Raw genomic sequence first — 23,389 nt, 5'->3', positions numbered from 1 at the left:
AGCCCTGAGGGGTTGGCTACTATATGTTTGCTTTCCTGTGTGATAGGAATTTTATGGTCTTAGATATATGGCAATATTCATAACCGCACTTACCGTATTTTTCGCCCTATAGGACGCACCGGCCCATAGGACGCACCTAGATTTGGGGGGGGGGAATAAAGGGGGGGAAATTATTTTTTTCCCCCAGACGCGGGGCTGGGGCGGGAGAAGCCCGAGCTTCCCCCGACCCCAGCCCCCAAAATGGGAGCCAGAGTGGCTCCCGGAGCTTGCGGGACTGGGGGTGGGGGAAGCCCGAGCTTCCCCCACCCCCAGCCCCCAGAAAGGGTCCAAGAGCGATGGCGAAGGTGAGCGCACCTTTGCCATTGCTCCCGGAGCTTGCAGGAGCTGGGGGTGGTGGAAGCCCGAGCTTCCCCAGCCCCCAGAGCAGGTCGGAGAGCGATGGCGAAGGTGCGCGCACCTTCGGCATCGCTCTGGGACCTTGCGCGGGCTGGGGGCGGGGGAAGCCAGAACTTCTCCCGTCCCCAGCCCCCCGAACGGGTCGGAGAGCGATGGCCAAGGTGCGCACACCTTCGGCATCGCTCTGGGACCTTGCGCGGGCTGGGGGCGGGGGAAGCCGGAGCTTCCCCCGTCTCCAGCCCCCCGAACAGGTCAGAGAGCGATGGCGATGGTCTGCGCATGTTCGCCATCGCTCTCAGGGCTTGCGAGGCTGCGGGTTGGAGAGCGATGGCAAAGGTGTGCGCAGCTTTGGCATCGCTCTGGGAGCTTGCGCGGCTGGGGGGGGATAGCTTCCTGAAGCCTCTCGCTCTCCAGGCTTCAGCGAAAGCCTGCATTCGCCCCATAGGATGCACCCAGATTTCCCCTTCATTTTTGGAGGGGAAAAAGTGCATCTTATAGGGCGAAAAATACGGTACATAGATCAGCACAGGAAGGCCAACCTGGAACCATTTTGATTCCTAAACTGACCAAATGTTTTCTCTGCAAGGTCAAACTGGAAAAGTCTCCCCATTGTCTCTTTCCTCACAAATCCTGTCTTAAGGACACATTTAAGATATGAATAGGGTGTGAGCCTGTGACCTGGCCCAGGAAATAAGTATTTTATCACTACAAAAGAATGGCCAGGCTCCCAAGGCAATCCAATCAAGTAACTTGCCAGACAGGAGATAAACAACGACAGGAGAAAAACAACATGCAAATGTTTTGTTTTAGACAGCTTGTTTTTGTGAAGGTGTGATGTATATGAGGGGTGGTTTTAGATTACACCCCTTCTGTGATGTATGCATGATGTTTCTGAGGCGTGGTCTTGATCTACAGGATGGGAATTTCAAAAGTCTTTATAAGCCCTTGCACAGCATTTTCTGGGTTGCTCCTCCTCTCCTGTGGGTGAGGGGAGCACCCTGTTGCAACAGATCAATAAAGATCAAGCTTACTAGCTGCTTTGCTTCTCAATATTCTCTGGTTGGCCTCTGTTATTCTCTCCTACCAATAGGGAACCTATGTAAGGACTCTATATGGGCTCTTGGATACCCCATAAGGGAAAAGGGCAGATTTTTATTTACAACACCTGCTCAACATTTTTTTTAAAAAATGAGCAATTTTCCCTTTTTGGTTGCTTGTTTGGGGAACTCTGTTTCTTGTCAGGTACTGCCCACTTTTTTTGTCTGTGTTTTATTTGTTAGGTAGAGGTGTTTTGCCTGGGGTTTTTTTTTGGGGGGGGGGTTCTGAGCATCGCCTGATTTTCTTCTGTGAAACATGTGTTCTGTGCTGTCCATGACAGCATGGGCATAGCCAGGGGGAGGAGGGAATGGTGGGCAGCTGCCCCCACTAAATCAAGTGAGTAAATAAAAACACTTAACTAAAGTAGAAACTGTAGAAAGATTTTGACAGATTTTTTTGAGCACTTGGGGTCAAAAGAAAGCAATTTAAAACAACCGTCGCTGAGACATTTCATTCCGAATCTGCTAGGCAGAGCCAGACAGAGGATGATGACGGGTGGGTGTCCTGTCCCGTCCCCTCCCCATCATAAATTCTGGTTATGCCCATGCATGACAGTTTCTTTGATTCCCAAATGTGACTCTGGACCCAAAAGGGTTGGATCTTCCTGGCATAAACACTCCAGTTGATGTTACAGATAGGTAGCCGTGTTGGTCTGCCATAGTCAAAATAAAAAATTCCTTCCAGTAGCACCTTAAAGACCAACTAAGTTAGTTCTTGGTATGAGCTTTTGTGTGCATGCACACTTCTTCAGATACACTGAAACAGAAGTTGCCAGATCCTTCTATATAGTGAGACGGTGGGGAGGGGTATTACTCAGAAGGGTGGTGGGAATGGGAGATTGGCAGATAGCTGAGATGATCCTGTTGACGACTCTTAACGACTGCAATAGGTCTTACAGGAAAAGGCAAGGGGTGAGAAGGTGAAAAATGGCTTAGTCATGTATAATGAGATAAGAATCCAATGTCTTTCTTCAGACCAGGTCTCTCCATGGTTTTAAGTTTGGTAATGAGTTGCAATTCAGCAGCTTCTCTTTCCAGTCTATTTCTGAAATTCCTTTGTAGTAAAACAGCTACTTTGAGATCTTGTATAGAATGTGAGACCTGGTCTGAACAAAGACATTGGATTCTTATCTCATTATACATGAAGCTGAGGCTTCATGATTTGGAGATCAGTGTTTCAGTGCATCTGAAGAAGTGTGCATGCACACGAAAGCTCATACCAAGAACTAACTTAGTTGGTCTTTAAGGTGCTACTGGAAGGAATTTTTTATTTTGACTCCAGTTGATGTCTTTGAAAGACTACTCTCCTGCTTTCATACCAGGCCTCTAGGGAGATGGGCTGTCATCACACTGCCTTGTCTCAGGTGTGCACATTCCGGGAGACCATAGCCAGGGGTCAAAACCAAGACCTCTTGTGTGTTACAGCTGCCCTGTTCCACTGATCTCCAAATCAGCTCAGATCACCTTCACTCCTGGGTCCACAAAAAGGAGACATGCCAAGGGACGCTGTCGTCTGAGTCTTTCCTCTGTGTCTGTGTACTAAGGTGCAGGTCATGAAGGAGTGGTGAAGTGGTTAAGAGCTGTAGACTCGTAATCTGGTGAACCGGGTTCGCTTCCCCGCTCCTCCACATGCAGCTGCTGGGTGACCTTGGGCTAGTCACACTTCTTTGAAGTCTCTCAGCCTCACTCACCTCATAGAGTGTTTGTTGTGGGGGAGGAAGGGAAAGGAGATTGTTAGCCGCTTTGAGACTCCTTTTGTTGTTGTTTAGTCGTTTAGTCATGTCCGACTCTTCGTGACCCCATGGACCAGAGCACACCAGGCTGCCTCCCGCAGTTTGGTCAAACTCATGCTGGTAGCTTCGAGAACACTGTCCAACCATCTCGTCCTTCGTCGTCCCCTTCTCCTTGTGCCCTCCATCTTTCCCAACATCAGGGTCTTTTCCAGGGAGTCTTCTCTTCTCATGAGGTGGCCAAAGTATTGGAGCCTCAGCTTCAGGATCTGTCCTTCCAGTGAACACTCAGGGCTGATTTCCTTCAGAATGGATAGGTTTGATCTTCTTGCAGTCCATGGGACTCTCAAGAGTCTCCTCCAGCACCATAATTCAAAAGCACCAATTCTTCGGCGATCAGCCTTCTTTACGGTCCAGCTCTCACTTCCATACATCACTCCTGGGAAAACCATAGCTTTAACTATCCGGACCTTTGTTGGCAAGGTGATGTCTCTGCTTTTTAAGATGTTGTCTAGGTCTGTCATTGTGATAAAGAGGGATATCAAATCCAAACTCCACCTCCTCCTCCTCCTCTTCTTCTTCTCCTCCTCCTCCTCCTCTCCCTCTCTCATTTAAATAGATGCTTGTAGCTGCCCCATTGCTGCAGCTAGGGAAGCCCATCTCTGGTGGCGAGAACCAACTAGCAAGGAGCTCATGGAGGACACTTTGTCCACAGCCCCTTCAAACTTGGTCCTGGTGGAAAAAGGAGATTGACCCAGTCAGCATTTTGCTATCTATGACTGCTTCCTGCAGATGCTTACCTGATCCCTTACAAGTGTTAATACAATCATGTAAACAATCATCCCTTATCAGCCAACCTAAAAGGTCAAAGGTGGGCCTATTTAACATAGCTTTAAGCTCTAATGATCACCGGCTGTAATTTTTGCATCTCATTGCCATTCAACTCCCACCTCCTTTATGTGCCTGGGCTTAAGTGTCCCAAAGGTTAGGCAACAAAATGTGTTAGTCTGGGTTCTTTGATTGTTTCTCCTAAAATTGCTTAGGATCTAAGGTGTTAACTGTTCTTTATAGAAATTCACATTCACATCTAGGCAGGCTAGGCAGTGCTTCTAGGCAGCTAACAAAACAATAGGAACAACAAAACAAGGATAAATGCAAATGACAAAGAGGCATGCATGCATAGGGGAAGGGTGAGGTATATTGGACTGTTGGGTTCTTTTTTTATTCCTGATGCTGTTTTGTATGGAATTCATGTTTACTATGCATGTTTTAATAGTACTACCATTTTGCTTTGTTCTTATGTATTTCTGCCCTGTGATTGTCGTATGAAGGACACGCTATAAATATGGTTGGGTGGTGATGCTTTCTTCCTGCAAGCTTCCCCACACTCAGCCTGTTCTGGAAGGGATAATTAGCTATACCCAAATGCCAGGCACCAGAAGGGGCCAGCCTATGACAGCAACGTACAGTACCCGAGGTGGCAGCAAATCATTTCATGCCTAGGAGAGGGAGCTTATTCACACTAACCATTTGCCCCTCTCTTTCCAGGCAGGGGCCTGCACTTTAACACTCCATGTCCGAGCGTGTGGTTTGCTGCCCTGAGCATTCCCTGCAAAAATCTGCTCTCTAAAGCTGAATCGGAGCAAACGTCTATTCGGGTTTTCCGTGGATTGATGTGAACTCCGATTGAGCTTTAGAGAGTGGGTTTTTGTGGGGAAAGCTCCAGAGAGAGAGAGAGATGGGGGGGGAGGGGGGGAGGAAGGAAGGAAGGAAGGAAGGAAGGAAGGAAGGAAGGAAGGAAGGAAGGAGAGAGAAGGGTGAAGCGCTTGGATACGGTGCTTTAAATCATGGACCGGAAAGAGTAACTGTGGATAACCATTAACTCAGTTCTGTCTTCAACAGAGCTGTTTGGATTAAGCTTCATGAATCGGCAGCCTGTTTACTTCGCGAAAGCAGAGCTGAAGTGACAAATATAAAAGCAGTGAGAAGCATAAGCTGAGGAGGAGGAAAGCCCCAGGCCATCCAGCACTTCAGTGCAGGAGACAAATCTTCTGCGTCCCTTCCTAGGGTGCCAGCCACTAAGCCTTGAGGCTTCCTCTCATTGGACGAGAATAATTGCGGGCTCAGCTGACCCATTTGCCGGGTTTCAAGGTGTGACCAAACATTTAAATTGCATGTTTTCATGGCTACACCCACAGTTAATTGAATTTACTCTTTACCAATGTGGGAGGGGAAAATTAGTTTTCAGCCCTGGAGCATTATTCCTGTAGAACACAGATTAGCTAAGGGGTCAGCAAACTTTTTCAGCTGGGGGCCGGTCCACTGTCCCTCAGACCTTGTGGGGGGCCGGACTACATTTCTTTGGGGGGGGGGATGAACGAATTCCTGTGCCCCACAAATAACCCAGAGATGCATTTTAAATAAAAGCACACATTCTACTCCTGTAAAAACACCAGGCAGGCCCAACAAATAAACCAGCGATGCATTTCAAATAAAAGGACACATTCTACTCATGTAAAAACACTGATTCCCGGACTGTGCGCGGGCCGGATTGAGAAGGTGATTAGGTTGCATCCGGCCCCTGGGCCTTAGGTTGCCTATCCATGGATTAGATTATTTCATAATGCAGTTAACAAGTAAAAAAATGTGAGTAGATTCTATAGTGTGCATCTTGTGGGGCAACTAATATGAATACAGTGCTTGACTACTGTAATTTGCTCTACGCGGGGCTGCCCTTGAAGCTGTCCCAGAAACTCCAGAGGGTGCAGAATGCTGCAGCGAGGCTCCTCATGGGGTCTCTGCCATGGGAGCATATTCACCCAGTGCTTTTCAAGCTGCACTGGCTCCCGGTAGAGTACAGGGTCAGATTTAAGGTGCTGGTTTTGACCTTTAAAGCCCTTCACGGCCTAGGACCCTCGTACCTACGGGACCGCCTCTCCCGGTATGCCCCACGGAGAGCCTCAAGGTCCATAAATAGCAACACCCTAGTGGTCCCGGGCCCTAAGGAAGTTAGATTAGCTTCAACCAGAGCCAGGGCCTTTTCAGCACTGAATGCTGTCGTTTACTCCTCGCAGAGCTACAATTCCCAGCAGCAAACTGCAGTGCCCAGAATTCTCTGAAGGAAAGAAAGTGTTTTGAATGTGCTGTAAAGGTGTGGTATGGACACAGCCTACGGGTGAAGCAAGACAGATTCTTCCTCTGGATTGGTAAATAAGAAGGCAGGCATGTGGAGGCTGTCTGAGGTTATGGGGCAATGCCGTTTGCCCTAATGGACTGCATTTCTTCAGAAGCTCTCACCCACGTGTCCTGTGTTCAAATTATGATGGAAGGGGACTCGTAATTAAATCTACAAGCATCGTTCCTGCAATTCTGTCCAAATCGTGGCTCCCTTGTAGCTTTTGAAAGCCATACCAGTAGTGATCTTTCAGACCACTGGTCACCAACCTTCTTTTGGGCCAATGGCGACATATATAATTTGGGGGGTGTGCCATGGGAGCAAGTCACAAAATGGCTGCTGTGGAGGTTGTGGCATAACACAAAATGAATGCCACATCTAAAAAGAGCCAAAGAAGTGACAAGGCCACAACACTGAATGCTCACGTTCCCCCACCAACCAATGCAGAGAAGGGCACCGACATCAGCTATCACCACGCTTGCTCACAGAGAGAAGCTCTTTGTTCAGAAGGTGGGTGTCCAATCATGGCACCCAGTGGAATGTGGCCGTGTTTAAGGGAGCATGTTCAATGCAGGAGAGACCGAGTTGCTGCTAAGCTAACAGAAACTGAACAGGAAGAGCGAACAGTCTCTCATGCATTGCAGACCCTCCAAGTGCCCCTATTTTCCAGGAACAGTCCCGGATTTACAGAAGCCATCCCAGTTTCTGATTGGATCCCAGAAGGCCCACTTTCCCGTTTTCATTGGAGAAAAGTTGGAAGGTATGGAGTTATGTGACCCCTGAGCCAAGGGGATACATTATACAATCTTTAGAAGACATCTGAAGAGAGCCCTGTGTATGGAAGTTTCTTAATGCTTTATTATGTTTTTATATATAGTGGTACCTCGGGTTAAGTACTTAATTCGTTCCGGAAGTCCGTTCTTAACCTGAAATTGTTCTTAACCTGAGGTACCACTTTAGCTAATGGGGCCTCCCGCTGCCGCTGCGCCGCTGGAGCACAATTTCTGTTCTCATCCTGAAGCAAAGTTCTTAACCCGAGGTACTATTTCTGGGTTAGTGGAGTCTGTAACCTGAAGCGTATGTAACCCAAGGTACCACTGTATGTTGGAAGCTGCCCGGAGTGGCTTGGGCAGCCCAGTCAGATGGGCAGGGTAATAATGATGGTAGTGGTGATTGAATAGGATGTCCCAATTTTTATTGGAGAAATGTTGTGGGGTATGGCATTGTGGATTTTTGAGAGGATATTTACTGAAACATTTTGCGGGTGCCGTAGGAGTTGCTCATGAATACCCAGGCGCCTATGGGAACAGTGATAACCGCTGTTTTCTAATTATCTTGTAGGGCTACCCTCTTTAGATGGTCATGTTAAGCCAATACTGCTGTTTTTTGGGGGCCCTCCTGTTATTCTGCCTTGGATGTCTGCTCCAAACTCCTGCCCTGATGGTACCACTGCAAAAAAAATAAGGGAGCCAGGTCACTTCTGCCCAGTGGCGTAGCGTGGGGGGTGCAGGGGGGGCCGGCCGCACCGGGCGCAACATCTGGGGGTTAGGGTTAGGGGGCGCAAATCCACGGGTTAGGGGACGCAAATTACTTGCCTTGCCCCGGGTGCTGACAACCCACGCTATGCCACTGCTTCTGCCCCCCACCTTAACTCAAGAACTCAATGTCCCCCTTCTGTTCTTTAAATGAAACCCCCTCATCACTGAGCGTTAACTGATGCAGACACCCCACAGGTCTGCCAAGGCCGTCACACGTAGTTCAGTCCCAGGGCAACTTCCCCTGATATTGCCAGCATGTCTGTGGCTACAAAACTGAGTTGAGACTGAACAGAGCCACACAAAAAATGGCAGGGGGAGAGGAGGGAGCTGACAAGGCAGCCCCAGATGCTTTACAACTCTGGCGAGAGATCAAAGAGGGAGACTCATCCTTTTCGCATTGAACTTGCTTCCCTTGCCATCACCCCCCCATCCAGAGAGATCCCCATCAATGCACTGATGCTCCAGACCAGGGTCTCTGTGGTGGCTTCAAGTCTAGCTTTGTGTGAGCATTCGCAGGGCAGAACAAATCAGGCCACCTGGCATTCCATGGTCGCAAACAATGATTACTGTTTTGGAGAGGACATGGAATTGGGGGAGGAACAGGAATGGCCGGCATCCAGAGAACAGAGATTTGGGAGCGAGTTAAAGGATTTTTTGCTCGGAAGCTGCAAAATGGAAATAAGGGGAGGTGATTAATAATAATAATAATAATAGTCTGTCATTCAAAGTGGAAAGACCTCTTTTCTTAAAGATGTTGGATGGAGCAGGTCTACAGTTCCTTTGTTGGGTGAGGGGTGTGGCCAAGGAGCCTGGCTCCAGTTGTCGGATTTGGTGGTATCTAGCAAAAAAGTAAAGTAGGTCCTGCAAACCTGAAGCCTGCCCGTTACCTTGCTTCAGGGCATGTTGCCCTCCAGACCCCCCTGATCATTGGTCATGGTGAATGGGGCAAATAGAAGTGGTAATTCAAAATATCTCCAAGCTACCATATTGGCTACCCTGGCTTTAAAGGTAAAGGGACCCCTGACTGATAAGTCCAGTCACGGACGACTCTGGGGTTGCGGCGCTCATCTTGCTTTACTGGCCAAGGGAGCTGGCATTTGTCCACAGTTTTTCTGGGTCATGTGGCCAGCATGAGTAAGCCGCTTCTGGTGAACCAGAGCAGCGCATGGAAACACTGTTTACCTTCCCGCCGGAGTGGTACCTATTTATCTACATGCACTTTGACGTGCTTTCGAACTGCTAGGTTGGCAGGAGCTGGGACTGAACAATGGGAATTCACCCCGTCACGGGGATTCGAATTGCTGACCTTCTGAGCGGCCAAGGCTCTGTGGTTTAGACCACAGCGCCACCCGCATCTTAGTACACCTTATAAAGTACACCTGCCTTAGGGTGTACTCTATAACCTTTTGGTAACTAAACCTCATGGAATGTCTCTTGCCACCATACAATCCACTCCACTTTGCATAAAAAGGTAAAGGTAAAGGGACCCCCGGCCATTAGGTCCAGTCATGACCGACTCTGGGGTTGCGGCACTCATCTCGCTTTATTGGCCGAGGGAACCAGCGTACAGCTTCCGGGTCATGTGGCCAGCATGACTAGGCTGCTTCTGGCAAACCAGAGCAGCACACAGAAACGCCATTTACCTTCCCGCCGGAGTGGTACCTATTTATCTGCTTGCACTTTGACGTGCTTTCGAACTGCTAAGTTGGCAGGAGCTGGGACCAAGCAACGGGAGCTCACCCCATTGCAGGGATTCCAACTGCTGTTCTTCTGATCAGCAAGCCCAAGGCTCTGTGGTTTAGACCACTGCGTGTCTTAGTACACCTTATAAAGTACACCTGCCTTAGGGTGTACTCTATAACCTTTTGGTAACTAAACCTCATGGAATGTCTCTTGCCCCCATACAATCCACTCCACTTTGCATACCATCCTTTAAAACAGTGGTGTGCAGGCAGTGGACTAGGGGGACTAGCCTAGTCCCCTAAACATTCCCCTGGCACCTCCTTCCCAAAGCCCAGGAAGCTTCTGTCCAGCTTCCAGAGGGATGTGCGATGGTCTGACGGGGTCCAAGAGCCCTCCTGCCACCTTCCCAAAGCCTGCCTGGCTTCCCGCTCTGCAACTGAAGCTGAGGTATGCAAAGGAGGAGTTCTGCTGGAAAACCACCACGCCTCTTTTCCAATCTTAGGAGCAGCTTTGAAAAATGTAATAATAATTTTAAAAGTTGCACTAAGAAAACCAGCTCCTCTGAGCATGCCTGGAGTGCTTTTGTGCTGGGCACCTGCATTCCCCTTTCCGGCTCAAGCCCCCAAGCTTCAAGGACAGAGAGCCTGATGTTTGGGCAGAGCAACAGCGCTAAAGATTCTGAAATCCAGCAGGGAGCGTGAGCAGGCCTCACCATTTTTCAGAGTGCAGAAGAAGGAACAACACATGGTTGGTGGGCAGGACGCCTCTCTCTGAGCCAGCCTTCCTGGTTCCTTCTCTTCAGGCCAGGGGGAGGGCATGTTCAGCCTCACGGGAGACGGGGGAAGTCCACGCCACACCCTGGGTCCTGTGCTGGGGGAAGATAAGACCGCTGGATCCGTTCTCTTGCCTGCCCTTCCTGCTGCTGATTAACAGGAGAGAGGAGTGGCTGAGAGAGCTATAAAGCGAGGCGCCAGTGATCGAGAAAGTTGCCAGAGTGGTTGATGTCAGGGGCTCCTGAGCAACAAACCGCAGTGAAGCGGCCAACCCACAAAATATCACAGCTCCAGAAGAGGGGATGCCCTGGGACCCATCAGCAACATCCCTTAAGCTGAGACTGAACTCCAGTCAAATGCCCTGCCTGAACTGAGAGCAGGAGGAGACTGGGAGTGAAGCCCACCTCGAAGCAGTCCATGCAGGCTGAACCCCGGCACTTCTCTTTTGATAAGTTACTCCCTCTAAAACAACATGGGTCACTTCTGTAAGCCTTTGGCTAAAGCACCATTGATGACCTGTTTACTGAGTATTCATTCTGAATTGCTTGCAGGGTGTTTATATATAGACTTCCTCTTAGTTGCTTGCCCCACATACATTTCCCAACTGCATCAGTACATTTCCCCACAATTTTCAAACCAGTGTTTCTTTTTTAAAGGGGGGGGGCTGAAAACCTGCGTTTTCAGTATGTACAGTGGTGCCCCGCAAGACGAATGCCTCGCAAGACGGAAAACTCGCTAGACGAAAGGGTTTTCCGTTTTTGAGCTGCTTTGCAAGATGAATTTCCCTATGGGCTTGCTTCGCAAGACGAAAACGTCTTGCAAGTTTGTTTCCTTTTTCTTAACACCGTTAATACAGTTGCGACTTGACTTTGAGGAGCAACTCATAGAACGCGGTGTGGTAGCCTTTTTTGAGGTTTTTGGTGATTTTTGAAGCTTTTCCAAAACTTTTCCGACACCGTGCTTCGCAAGACGAAAAATTCGCTAGACGAAAAAACTCGCGGAACGAATTAATTTCGTCTTGCGAGGCACCACTGTATGTGCTTTTGGGTTTTTTTTTATTTACATCCTGCCTTTCTCCCTGTGCAGGACCCAAGGTGCCTGACAACCTGAATTAAAAACAGGTAAGAACTAAAACGCGGGTGGTGCTGTGGGTTAAACCACAGAGCCTAGGACTTGCCGATAAGAGGTTGGCGGTTCGAATCCCTGCGACAGGGTGAGCTCCCGTTGCTCGGTCCCAGCTCCTGCCAACCTAGCAGTTCGAAAGCACATCAAAGTACAAGTAGATAAATAGGTACCGCTCTGGCGGGAAGGTAAATGGCATTTCCGTGCGCTGCTCTGGTTTGCCAGAAGTGGCTTAGTCCTGCTGGCCACATGACCCAGAAGCTGTACGCTGGCTCCCTTGGCCAATAAAGCGAGATGAGCGCTGCAACCCCAGAGTTGGTCACGACTGGACCTAATGGTCAGGGGTCCCTTTACCTTTTTAAGAACTAAAAACACACCAGCTGTAAATATTTTTTAAAAACAATTACCGTACCTTTCCATGTATAAGACTATGTTCTTTTACTCTAAAATAACGTTCAGAATCTGTGCTCGTCTTATACACGGATAGTATCTCCCCCCCCCATTTTCTTAAATTGGAGTTCCCAAAAATAGGGGGCGTCTTATACATGGGGGCGTCTTGTAGACGGAAAAATACGGTAAGTAGGCTACTGTGTTAAAAACAGCATTGGTTCAAAACGTGAACAATTCTGAAAAGCACAATGTCAGTCCATCTCAACCCTACTTGAAGATGCCAGGAATTGAACCTGGTACCTACTGTGTGAAAAACATGCTCTACCAGTGAGCTAAAATTGAGTGCATCAAAGTTCCCCTGCCAGCCCAGCACAAGCCCCTTCCCCAGGCCATGGGGGCTTGGCTGCACTCTCTTCCACCTGCACTCTCCATCCCCTGACTGCTAACCCACCGCTGCTAGTATGGCAGCTGGGTCTTCGTTTCAGAAACGTAGCCCTTGGAGTCAGGGGCCAGAGTCAAGGAGGCAAGCGTTGTTTTACTTGGCCCTGGAGCCAATACAAGCGGGTGGGTCTGCTGTATGTGTGATTAAGGCGAGCAGAAAAGTTATTCCACACAAGGTGAAAAAGCCTGTGACTTTTCACGTGCCTCTGTTAGCTTGCAGCCCTCAAGGAATTGTTCCAGGCCGAACCCCAGCGATTCCCAGTTGGATTTAAGGGTATGTGCCCTACTCAGAAGGAAATTCCACTGAATTCAAGGAGACTAACTCCCAGGGAAGTGGGGTCAGGACTGCTGCCTAAAGAACCTCTCCTGCAATGCTATGCTGGGTCACGGCGCCGCCGCAGCTTGCTAACTTCCCTTATTTCAAATTGTTGATCTGGTAACTTTAGTCTAGTGGATGGGGACAAACACAAGCCTATGCCTGTCAGATAGGAATCCGAACTTGGCTGCCAAGCACATTCTATGCCTGCGTTTTGCTGGGGTTGGCGTGGTGTCTACGCCCTTCCCTCCTTCTGAAAGGTAACATTAACAAAACAGCCTCCCTAAAATAGCTCCTAGGCCACCCAGTAGCTGCCGGCCCGCATCTGCAAGCCTCTCTCTGGGCAAGTTGGAGCAGATCGGGAAAACAAGCCACACCCCAGAGGGACGTTCCTAAGCGCAACTCAGAGCACACCAGGGTAGCTTACTGAGAAAGCTCAACCCCTAAACAAGGCCGCCCTCGTCTCTGTGGGCTGGCTCTGCTTTGACATGGGTTTGTTTTCTTCCTGAGAAGAGAATTGCCATAGATCTGAACTGCTGGTTTAAATTACAGGCTCTTCACAGGGAGAAGCCAGCAGCTTGGTTTGTGTTCCCTTGGACTGGGGAGAATTTAGAATTTGTTTCTCTAGGATCTGAGAAGACGCAGGAAGCTGGGCTCGTATCTGAAAGATCTGGGTACAAGTGCCACCTCAAAAGCAGACAACTTAGTCTTCTCCAATTCTGTCATCACGCATGGAGGTGGAATAATAATAATAATAATAAATGATTTATTGATACCCCACCCATCTGGCTGGGTTTCCCCAGCCACTCTGGGCGGCTTCCAACAAAACACTAAAATACAATAACCTATTAAACATTAAAAGCTTCCCTAAACAGGGCTGCCTTCAGATGTCTTCTAAAAGTTTGGTGGTTATTTTTCTCTTTGACATCTGGTGGGAAGGCGTTCCACAGGGCGGATGCCACTGCCGAGAAGGCCCTCTGCCTGGTTCCCTGTAACTTGGCTTCTCGCGGCGAGGGAACCGCCAGAAGGCCTTCGGCACTGGACCTCAGTGTCAGGGCAGAACGATGGAGGTGGAGACGCCCCTTCAGGTATACTGGAATAGACTTTATCCACTGTCTTGTTCCATCTCTACACAAGTGGAATGTGGCAAAAGAGAGGATTCTGCGCATGGACAGATGTGCCCATATAGAACCTCACCTTCTGATGAATGCGTGGCGGTCAGGGATGGGGTCAGTGGATGTGATGCTGCTTCCCGTTCAGCCAATGCATGTGTTATAAGGGGGGGAAACTGCTCCTTGCCCTTATGGGGTATCCAAGAGCCCATATAGTGGCTCCCCTATCTGTAGGAGAAAACAACAGAGGCCAACCAGAGTACAGTCATACCTTGGTTTTCAAACAGCTTAGTTCTCAAACGTTTTGGCTACCAAATGCCGCAAATTCGGAAGTGAGTGTTCCGGTTTGTGAACTATTTTTGGAAGCAGAATGTCCGGCGTGGCTTCTAACTGGCTGCAATCAGAAGCCGCGTTCTGGTTTCCGAATGTTTTGGAAGTCAAACGGACTTCTGGAACGGATTCCGTTCGACTTCCAAGGTATGACTGTATTGAGAAGCAAAACGGCTAGTAAGCCTGATCTTTATTAAACTGTTGCAACAGGGTCCTCACACTTATATAGCCCTTATATAGACTTTTGAAACTGCCCACCTTGTAGCCCAAGACCACCCCCCTAAAACATCGTGCATACATCACAGAAGAAGGTGATCTACAACAGAGAAGGTGGTCTACAGCAGAAATCCTGTCTGCCAGGATACCTGACAATGGCCACTGATTGCATGGATGATGGGAAGGGGGGCTATTGTGCTGCCCTAAGCAACAAACTCTTTAAAACTTCACGAGGGTGCTGTGAGAGCTGCTTTTTCCATTGATTGATCCAGTGCTATTTTTCTAGGTGACGGAACTCACCATGAACGCCTCCCTTGCTCTCCTATAATGGCAATGGTGCCCACCTAAGAGGTGCCAGAAAGGAGTTCGAGTTGTGGCTGAAAAAAAGCCCCCGATTCATCCCACATCACTGCTGTTAATAGTTAAGGCATGGAACACCGTAGGCAGAGGGGCTTAAGTGCGGCTTTACTCCCTCACCCACCCCCAACCTGCCCTGGTGACATTTTTCTGATAAAGATCCTCACGCTAGGCTTGTCATGGGATGAATTCTGTCTTTGGTATTTAATGGGCATACTCATAAATGATATACGATATCTTTATTGTCATTGTCCCATGCAGAACAATGAAATTGAAAAACTACATAAAACATTCAAAACCCCCTAAAAACTCTGAAACCCCATTTTAAAATACACTATACTATAGAGACCCCTTATGCTGCATTTAGAACCAGAATTGCATTAACGTAGAAACTGTTTCTCAGGCGGCTAGTCCTAGTCTTTATGACCCCGTACCTTCTTCCAGAAGGCAGAAGCTGAAAGAGATCATTTCCGGGGTGCATACTATCCTGCGCTATCTCTGCCGCTTTCTTATGGCACCTGGCAGCATAGATTTGATCCAAGGTGGGAAGAGTGCACCCAATTATTCTCTCTGCAGTCTTTACAACCCTGGACAGCATTGTTTTTCCCCTGGCCGTGCAGCTCCCAAACCACACACACAGACCATAAGTTAATACACTCTCCACAATGCAATGGTAAAATGCCATCAACAGGTCCTTTGAGAGATTGTTTTCCCAGAGGATTCTCAGAAAATATAACCTCTGCTGTGCTCTCTTCATCAGGTCTTTGCTGTTTTCTCCCCAGGTTAGGTTAGGTCATCTTTTGTTTGTTTGTTTCTTTATTGCATCCCTAGCCCACCTTTCCTCCAGGCTCAAGGTGGTGTGTGACATGGTTGTCTTCCCGTTTTAATCCCCTCAACACCCCTGTGAGGTGGGCTAGGCAGAGAGACTGCGACTGGCCCTAAGAACACCCAGTCAATCTGAGATTTGGGAGAAGAAACAATGGAAGAGGACTGGAAAAAATTTAAGGACTATTTACAAAAATATTATAAGCTGTATGAATGTTAAGAAATTGCACGATTTGGAAATTTTAGCTTCAGCAATTAGATTTGGTGAAACAGGAAACTAAGTTATAAGTAAGAAAAGGTTGAAACTTAAAGTAATATTATATTTAATCTAAGGTACAAGTAATTGATAAAAAGTACTTTAAATTTAAAAATATAATATCTGAAAGGTATAAAATAAGACATGAAACAAGGTAATAATTTGCTGATATTTTTATTGTAAAGAACGCAGGGTGAGGAAGATGTGGGGAAGTCCAGTTGGTTGTATAAAAGCGCTTTGGAAAGTTGGTTTTTTTCTTTTTTCTTTTTTGTATTTCTTATATTTTGTGTATATCTTTGAGTTTGTATCTGAAAAATGTAATAAAAATATATTTTTTTTAAAAAAAGAACACCCAGTCAGTTCCACGGCTGGGCAGGGATTCGAATCCTGGTCTCTCTAGTCCTAGTCCAACACTCTTAACCTCTACACCACAATTGGTTCTCAACCTCACGTATCTGTGAAATGGGAATATCAGTGACCTATCTAATGGGGGGGGGGGAGATTGCTATGAAGTAAAACCATAACTAAGAATTTAAAGTATATTTTCAGTCTTCATTTTTTAAAAAATGAAAAGTTGTGTACCGGTCCTAAGATGAATAAATGAAATGAGTATTAAATTCTGAAGCTGTTCTCATAATTTTTAGTGGGGTATTCACTTAACCACTTCACAGTACAGGTCTCTCTCACCCAGACGCACGTCACATTGTTTATTCTTATTTAATGGCCCTGCATAACCACACTGTGAAAGAAGAAAATCTGGGTTAGATTCAGGAGCTGGGAAGATGCTAGAGTTGTATGCGGTGAGATCCAGTACCGGTATAGACACCCACATGTTATCATTTAAGCAAAAATAATAGGATAATTCAAGTTGCAATTACAGTGGTACCTCGAGGTACAGATGCTTCAGGTTACATACACTTCAGGTTACAGACTCCGCTAACCCTGAAATATTACCTCGGGTTAAGAACTTTGCTTCAGGATGAGAACAGAAATCGTGCGGCGGTGGCAGCGGGAGGCCCCATTAGCTAAAGTGGTGCTTCAGGTTAAGAACAGTTTCAGGTTAAGAACGGACCTCTGGAACGAACCCGAGGTACCACTGTACGTTTATTTACAATTAAATAAATGTAGTTCTGTATTTTCCATTAATTTTTACAAGTAGCTTCTGTGTTAGTACAACCACAGCCAGTCTCTAGTCATAGACAAGATTAAAGGATTAGAAATGGCGTGAAGATTAGTTCTGCTAGGATTTGTCCTTTGCCAATGTCTTCTTTCCTTGGGGCACTACTGTATTGTTCTTTGAAGAGAGACATGCTTTGTTGCTGTTGGATCAACTGAAATGCTCCTCATGAGCTTGTGACCCACAAGCTTGTTGCTGGCCGCGCCTAAATCCTCCTGGGGTGACTGTGGGTTGAAGGAGGAAGGGCTCCTGATCTCCCTAGGTGAGAGTTGTTTTCACCTGTTGGATTTGAACATGCTCATTGGCTGTTGAATCTTTGGGAGGTTTGCTGAAGTGAGAATTGAGAGGAGCGATAAATAAGTGAATAAAATGTGAGTGGGTGGAAGGTTATTGTTTAATGAGTGGGTTCTTGCTATGGTTCTTGAATTCCTGATTTGTATTATTAAATGTGAGGATGCTTTTTTGCAATATTCATGGACTTTGAAAAGCTATATATTGTAATTATGTTGTACGCTCTTGCTTCTTTATTTGGTATGATTCACTTTACTTGCGTTCATTTTACTTGCATACTCATGAATATTGGGTTGTCTCCAATCTAGTGCTACATTAAAGTCACTTAATGGTAAATGCGTTCTATGGATTTTTGCGCCAGCAGACTGGTGTTGTGCAAGAGACTGCATAAGCAGTTTGCTGGTAAGTTTGTTGCACAATAAATTGTGCAATCTGTTGCACAACAAGTTTCCACTAGCAGAACATTAAAACTCACCTATCCATGCTAGTGCACAGAAAATGTTGGATACAGCCCAATGTTTAGAGATTTATTGCTCAATTTTGTTACTTAAAATGTATAATGCTGTTTTTGTTATTATTGCCATCTGCTGCGTAGAATTTGTATTTTTATATATGTAACCTACTTTGGTTTTTGTTGAGATGTAAATTGCTTTGTGATTTCTTGAAATACAAAGTTGGTATACAGTACAACTTAAATAAAAATGGATACATGTGTATCCCTCTTACCTCTATCAAAATGAACAGGATGTGGTCCGCTGATTCCCATTTCTTTTACACAGACGGCATCCTTCCTTTCCTCAATTATATTTATTTAATGTAATAATAACAGAGGAAGATAGCTAAAATCAGTTAAGTTTCTGAACCGCCTCCCCGGTGAGAACTAGTTGCTGAAGAAGATGCTGAGTAAAATCTGCATTTTCAGTAAACAGGCAATTAGCTGTAATTATGACTCATCGGCTCCAGACTAATCAAAAAGCTACTTAACCGCAAGCTAGATGACAAAATGTTCTTTAAGCGTCTCATTTCCAAGCTGGAATTGTCAATGGGGCAGTTCTACAGCAGAATTTCAAGATCTGACCCAGAGACAAGAGATAGCAGCAGGCCCCACCAGTCCTGGTGCTCAGATGATACTTGAATGATCTGTTTCTCATGCCTTCTGCTGCTTGCTATATTGTTGAATACCAGTTGCTGGGAGATCCCAAGCAGGGAGAGTGCTGTTGTGCTCATGTTCTGCTTTGCAGGCTTCCCATCGGTGAAGGGTTCTCAAACTGTGGTCTGCTGGTGTTTCATGAGCTTCATTTGCATGGTTTGCAGCATGTCCGCTAAAAGACAATTAAAAATCATGCAACGTCTAGCAGAGCACATTGCAATTGCTACGACGAGCAGGAAAACCATTAAGTGGTTTGCCAAGACCCTCAGCCATTTTCAGGTGGCCTGTGGGGAAAGAGGAGTTTGGGAACAACTGACACACATATCTGGTTGGCCACCATAAGAACAGGATGGCATCAGTATTACCGATGGAGAATAGAATGTCCCTGTTTTCATCTGAGGAAAGTATGCTGGACTTGAATGGCATTTGGTCTGATTCAGTGGGGCTCTTCTTCTGAAACAAGCAAAAATCTAGTTGCAGCCAGTGAAACTTGGATAGAAGTTACTTTGGTCGAGATCCAGGCCAGTCCAAGCTAGGGCCATAGGCAGCCATACCAGGTATTGGACCTAGGGTGTACATTGATGATTCTAGGTGCTTGAAGTGCAGAACTCTTTACCATTTTGACAAGGCAAGGGCAGAAGAAATATTATTTATACAAGGCATTTCCAATTTCTAGATCCTCATCTTCCATTCCAGTTCTTAGATGATATTATATTCCTTTCTGTACCCACAGGAAGCTCTGGGACCAAAGCACACCTGCTTCTAGGTAGCTGCCTAGGTTAGGCCTCAGCCCGGGATTATGCAGCAACTGGTTCAATAGTTATTGTGGCAGTAGTCCTGAAGTGTTACAAACCATCTTGGCAATCTCCTTCCAAAAACAAGGGTCCTGTGCCTTTAACAGCTGCATGACAGACCAACATGAAATTGAACTCCCCCTTCCTCATGCAATGCCAGGAAAAGCTGTTGTTCTTTTTTGCCTGCAACGCTGTTTTTGGCACAAGCATTCTACCGAATCTTTTTAAAACTGCAATCCTACCAGAAAGCTGGGAGTCCAAAGTAAGCTAATAAAGAAAAGCAATCAAGTCCCTTTGCAAGAAATCATCCATTTTGAAGTCTGTCAGACACAAGTTTAGCAAGATCAGTTACTGAACCAGAGTTGCATGGTAACGGCATGCCAGCTGGCCAACCAACTTGAGTGCTCATTGTGTTTGTGCTGTAATGGTAGGCTGGTACCGCTCCAGCACCAACCCTGCAAGGTAGCCTAGTGGCACTGGGTAGCCCATCATATTCTTGCTACTGCCACTACCTGCTTATGTGTCACACACAGCAAGGGGTTATGGTAGGTTAACAGACAGCTGAATTCCAAATCTCCTGCTTAGCAACTTCAGTCTGCTTCCCCTCCTGCTCTCCCAGCATTGTGTGACTACCAGTTACATAGCCCAAGATGTCTAAGGAATGTGGGAGGACAACCAGCTCTTGAGTGTGTCCAGAAACCAGTACACCCCGAGAATCCAATCCATCAGTTTATTCAAAAGTATAGGTAATAAGGGAGATGGGGAGAAATAGCAAGTATGTAGATAAAAACTGAAATAAAACACAGTACCAGAATATGGGTATTTCGGTAATCAGTGACTTTCATGGCCCGGGTGGGTGCTGATTGACAGGTGTCATTTTCCAGGCAGTCACCTATTCAGGAAGATGTCCAGGGGGAGCTCAGGGATGAAGCAAGAAGGGTGACAATGCCAGGAGGTAGGGGCTGTCACTGTGTGAGACACAAGCATTTCTTCTGGATGTGAATTGGGAACTTGACTGACTTGACTCCTCTGCTTTGCTTATACATGATGGAGGGCTGGGTAATCTTAACATGACAAACTAGGGACAGTACAACTGCGCCACAGGGCCCTCTACCCAGGAAACCAACCCAGGTAAAGTGGATCCTGAATATCACGCTGGCCTGCAGCTCAAGCAGATCTGCTTATAGCCACTTAACCAGTGGCTCCAGTTCCTGCTGCAGAGCTATTCGATGATGTCTCTGGATCATCAACTATAGCTCTGTCCCTCGCAACTCTTCAAAGCACTTAGATATGAAACTAGGCATCAGCAGAAGTTTCCATATTGGGGTTTTTTTTGTAGCTGCTGTTTCTTTGCTTTTATGGGTTCTGCATCCTCTGCATTTCTGTCTAGGGGCTTTTCCTTCTCTTCAAAACTTGAATGGTTGACTAAGAAACACTTATTTTGGTTGCCCTCTGATCTCCAGAAGTGAAATGAAAACAATTCCCTCGGATGGGAATGGGGGCGTGAGGTCATACTTGGTAGAGGCAGAATTTTCCAGCTGCTGGTTTAACATAGACAGCAGCTGCTCTCACGCTGCAATTTGGGCTTTCTCCAAGAGGATATCCAGTACAACACTGAAAGAATAGCAGAATTTTGTCCTATCCTTTGCGTCTTTCCTGAAGCTTCCAACACTTACAAGGGGAAAAACAACTTCACTTCATCTGTTACAAAGTTTAGGAAGCAGTGACTATCCTGCTTATATTTCTTTTTGCTGCAGAGCACCAGAGCCTCACTTTTATTTTGTTTTTACATTAACACCGTCTTTTCACATTTGGTTCACACGGGTGCAAATGAAGGCCTGCATGGATACTTATTTCTTAGCTCAACATTTCCTCCCTTAACTTATCCAGGGATGAAAATATTTGACCTTGTGGTATACAAAGTTTCTCTAGGTCCATGTGAAATGATTTATCCATCCCTGGAATGGAAGAGGAAGGCAAAGTGGGTCCAACCAGGGAAATCCCAGCTACAGATTAATGCAGGACACTTGGTCAGATCCTTTCAGTTTGGAGGAAGAAGGGATTACCAGGTTTAGAAAAGGGGGGGGGGGAGTGCTGGAGCAACTTCCCTACAAGGAAAGGTTGCAACTTTTTAGTTTGGAAAACAACAGGGGGTGGGACATGATAGAAGCCTGTAAGACAATACATGGTATGGATATAGGAGACAAAAGAAGGTACTTTTTCACAGTGCATAGTTAAGAGTTTGCTTCCATGAGATGTGGTGGCCACCAGCTTGGATGGCTTTAAAAGAGGATCAAACAAATTCATGGAGGATAAAGCTATCAATGACTACTCGTCATGATAGCTCTATGTCTAGTGCCAGAGGCAATCTCTGGACAAAAATTGCTGGGAATTACAAGTAGAGAGGGTGCTATTCCACTCAGGTCCTGCTCATGGGCTTCCTATAGACTCCTGGCTGGCCACTGAGAACAGGGTGGGTCTTTGGTCCAGCAGCAGCTTTTTTACATTCTTAAGGTGAGATAACAGGATTCAGACATGAGTTATCTGACCAACACCCAAAGCTTTAGGGAAAGATATTGTTCCTATTATATGGAAAACTCTGTGCAATCCTTGAGAGTCTGGTTATCTAAACACTTGCTTAGATGGATTTCATTTTGCTGACCTTTTCACCCTACATTGACCAGTTTGCATTAGCCAAAGTTAAGACCAAAAGGAAATTATTGCACAAGGTAGCTCTGATTGGATGTGACTTGACTGTAAACCTCAAATGAAATGAATTATTGGCAAAACAGTTAAAACCAGCTATTCAGAACAACATTCAGTGATAAACTAAAATCAAAACAAAACAGACATCTGTGTAGAAGCAGCTGTAGAGCTCGAAGGGATCCTGACGGTCATCTAGTCCAACCCCCTGCGATGCGGGTTTGTCTAACCAAAAATACTTTTAGCAGGTGCCTGCCTGTTGTCAACCGGCAGTGAGTTCCAAAGTTTAGGTGCTGCCACACAACAAGATTGATTTCTTACAACTGCACGGCAGATATTAAGTGTCAACTGTAGCTGACCCACTGGGTATTTGGGTAAACATGTGTGGAACTGAAATTCAGCTTCCACTGACAACAGTGGGGTTTCAGTTTAGACCACCACAGGTATGAAACCAGGAGAAAAAGAGGCTGTGGGGAAAACGAACAGCTTTAACAATTGGTCTTGGTAACAAAAATAATACGGAAGAAACAGATCCGCCTGGAAACCCTGGCCCTTAAACTCACGTGCCTCTGAGCACGTGCAGAGTGACCCGCTCCTTTTCTGAAGGGCGCCGTTTCTAATTTCTGTGGCTGCTGCTCTAAAAAGCGTGGTATGCGCAACACGTGAGAAAAGAACAACACCTGACCCTTCCTCCTCCCCGGGTCTCCATCTTCTTTTCGATGGCAATTAGCGCAAAAAAAATTTAACTGTCTCGCCCAGCCACTCAAGTTATGACCGGATGTGAGACCTTTCGCCAATTCCCAGGAAGAAAAAAAACCCCCACTCGCGTCACTTCTCGTTACATAACCGCTTCATTAAATGGAGGAAAAAGGCGGGACGTCGCCCTCTGCGCCTGAGCTAAAATGGCGCCAACATCCGTCACCTTTTCCTTAAAAAACAACCACACACCGCAGGGACCGCCTCGCCCATTGGCCAATTTAAGGAGGTCCCTCTTCCTCATTGGGGCAGACTGTTTTTCTCCTGTCTCTTCTTGGCGCTGTTTGGCTAAGCTTTCCATCACTCTGAAACGCGTCTTTCCCTCACCAGTCTCTCTGCGGAAGATGATTGGCTACATTCCGTGTCATTCCCCGCATTATCCCAGGCCTCCCCAAACCCACTTTGCGAAACGGTCTTGTGGGCGGAGGGGAGAGCCTCAGCCGTGATTGGATTACAGGCAATTCAATCACGAGTTAAGCCGCACAATTTCATCACGCCCGTTCAGGCCTCAGAACCCCCCTTCCCGCGATTGGCCGTCGGCGCCGCCTGTTATTAGCTTTGCCCCCACTCGGAACAGCTAGTTTAGAAGAGCTTTCGGCCAAGCGCCGCCTCCCACGCCCTCCCGCCATTGGGTGGGGCCTCACCTAGAGGCGTTTCCCGAAAGGCCTACCGCCGCGGAGCTTTTCGTAAATTACTCCTGCTCCTCTCTCACTTCCCCCTCCCGCCCCGCGACAAAACCCCGCCTCGTTTCCGCCCTAATG

At 46.9% G+C, this 23,389-nt stretch overlaps 1 protein-coding gene and 1 long non-coding RNA gene across 2 annotated transcripts in view; one reads left to right on the top strand and one right to left on the bottom strand.

Moving 5' to 3' along the window:
* Nucleotides 1-23,389, top strand: part of PRR13 (proline rich 13) — a 114,849-nt gene that overhangs the window by 6,701 nt on the left and 84,759 nt on the right. The window lies entirely within an intron of this gene.
* On the bottom strand, nt 3,797-23,319 carry LOC310700755. Its single transcript, XR_014522792.1, has 3 exons — nt 23,273-23,319; nt 16,419-16,496; nt 3,797-3,955 (listed from the first exon to the last, which is right to left on the bottom strand). It is a non-coding gene; the product is annotated as an uncharacterized lncRNA (long non-coding RNA).

This window comes from Podarcis liolepis, assembly GCF_965112155.1.
Source record: "Podarcis liolepis genome assembly, chromosome: 2".
Taxonomy (NCBI): domain Eukaryota; kingdom Metazoa; phylum Chordata; class Lepidosauria; order Squamata; family Lacertidae; genus Podarcis; species Podarcis liolepis.
The sequence above is the reverse complement of the archived record's forward strand: the minus strand, read 5'-3'. Positions and strand labels throughout refer to the sequence as shown.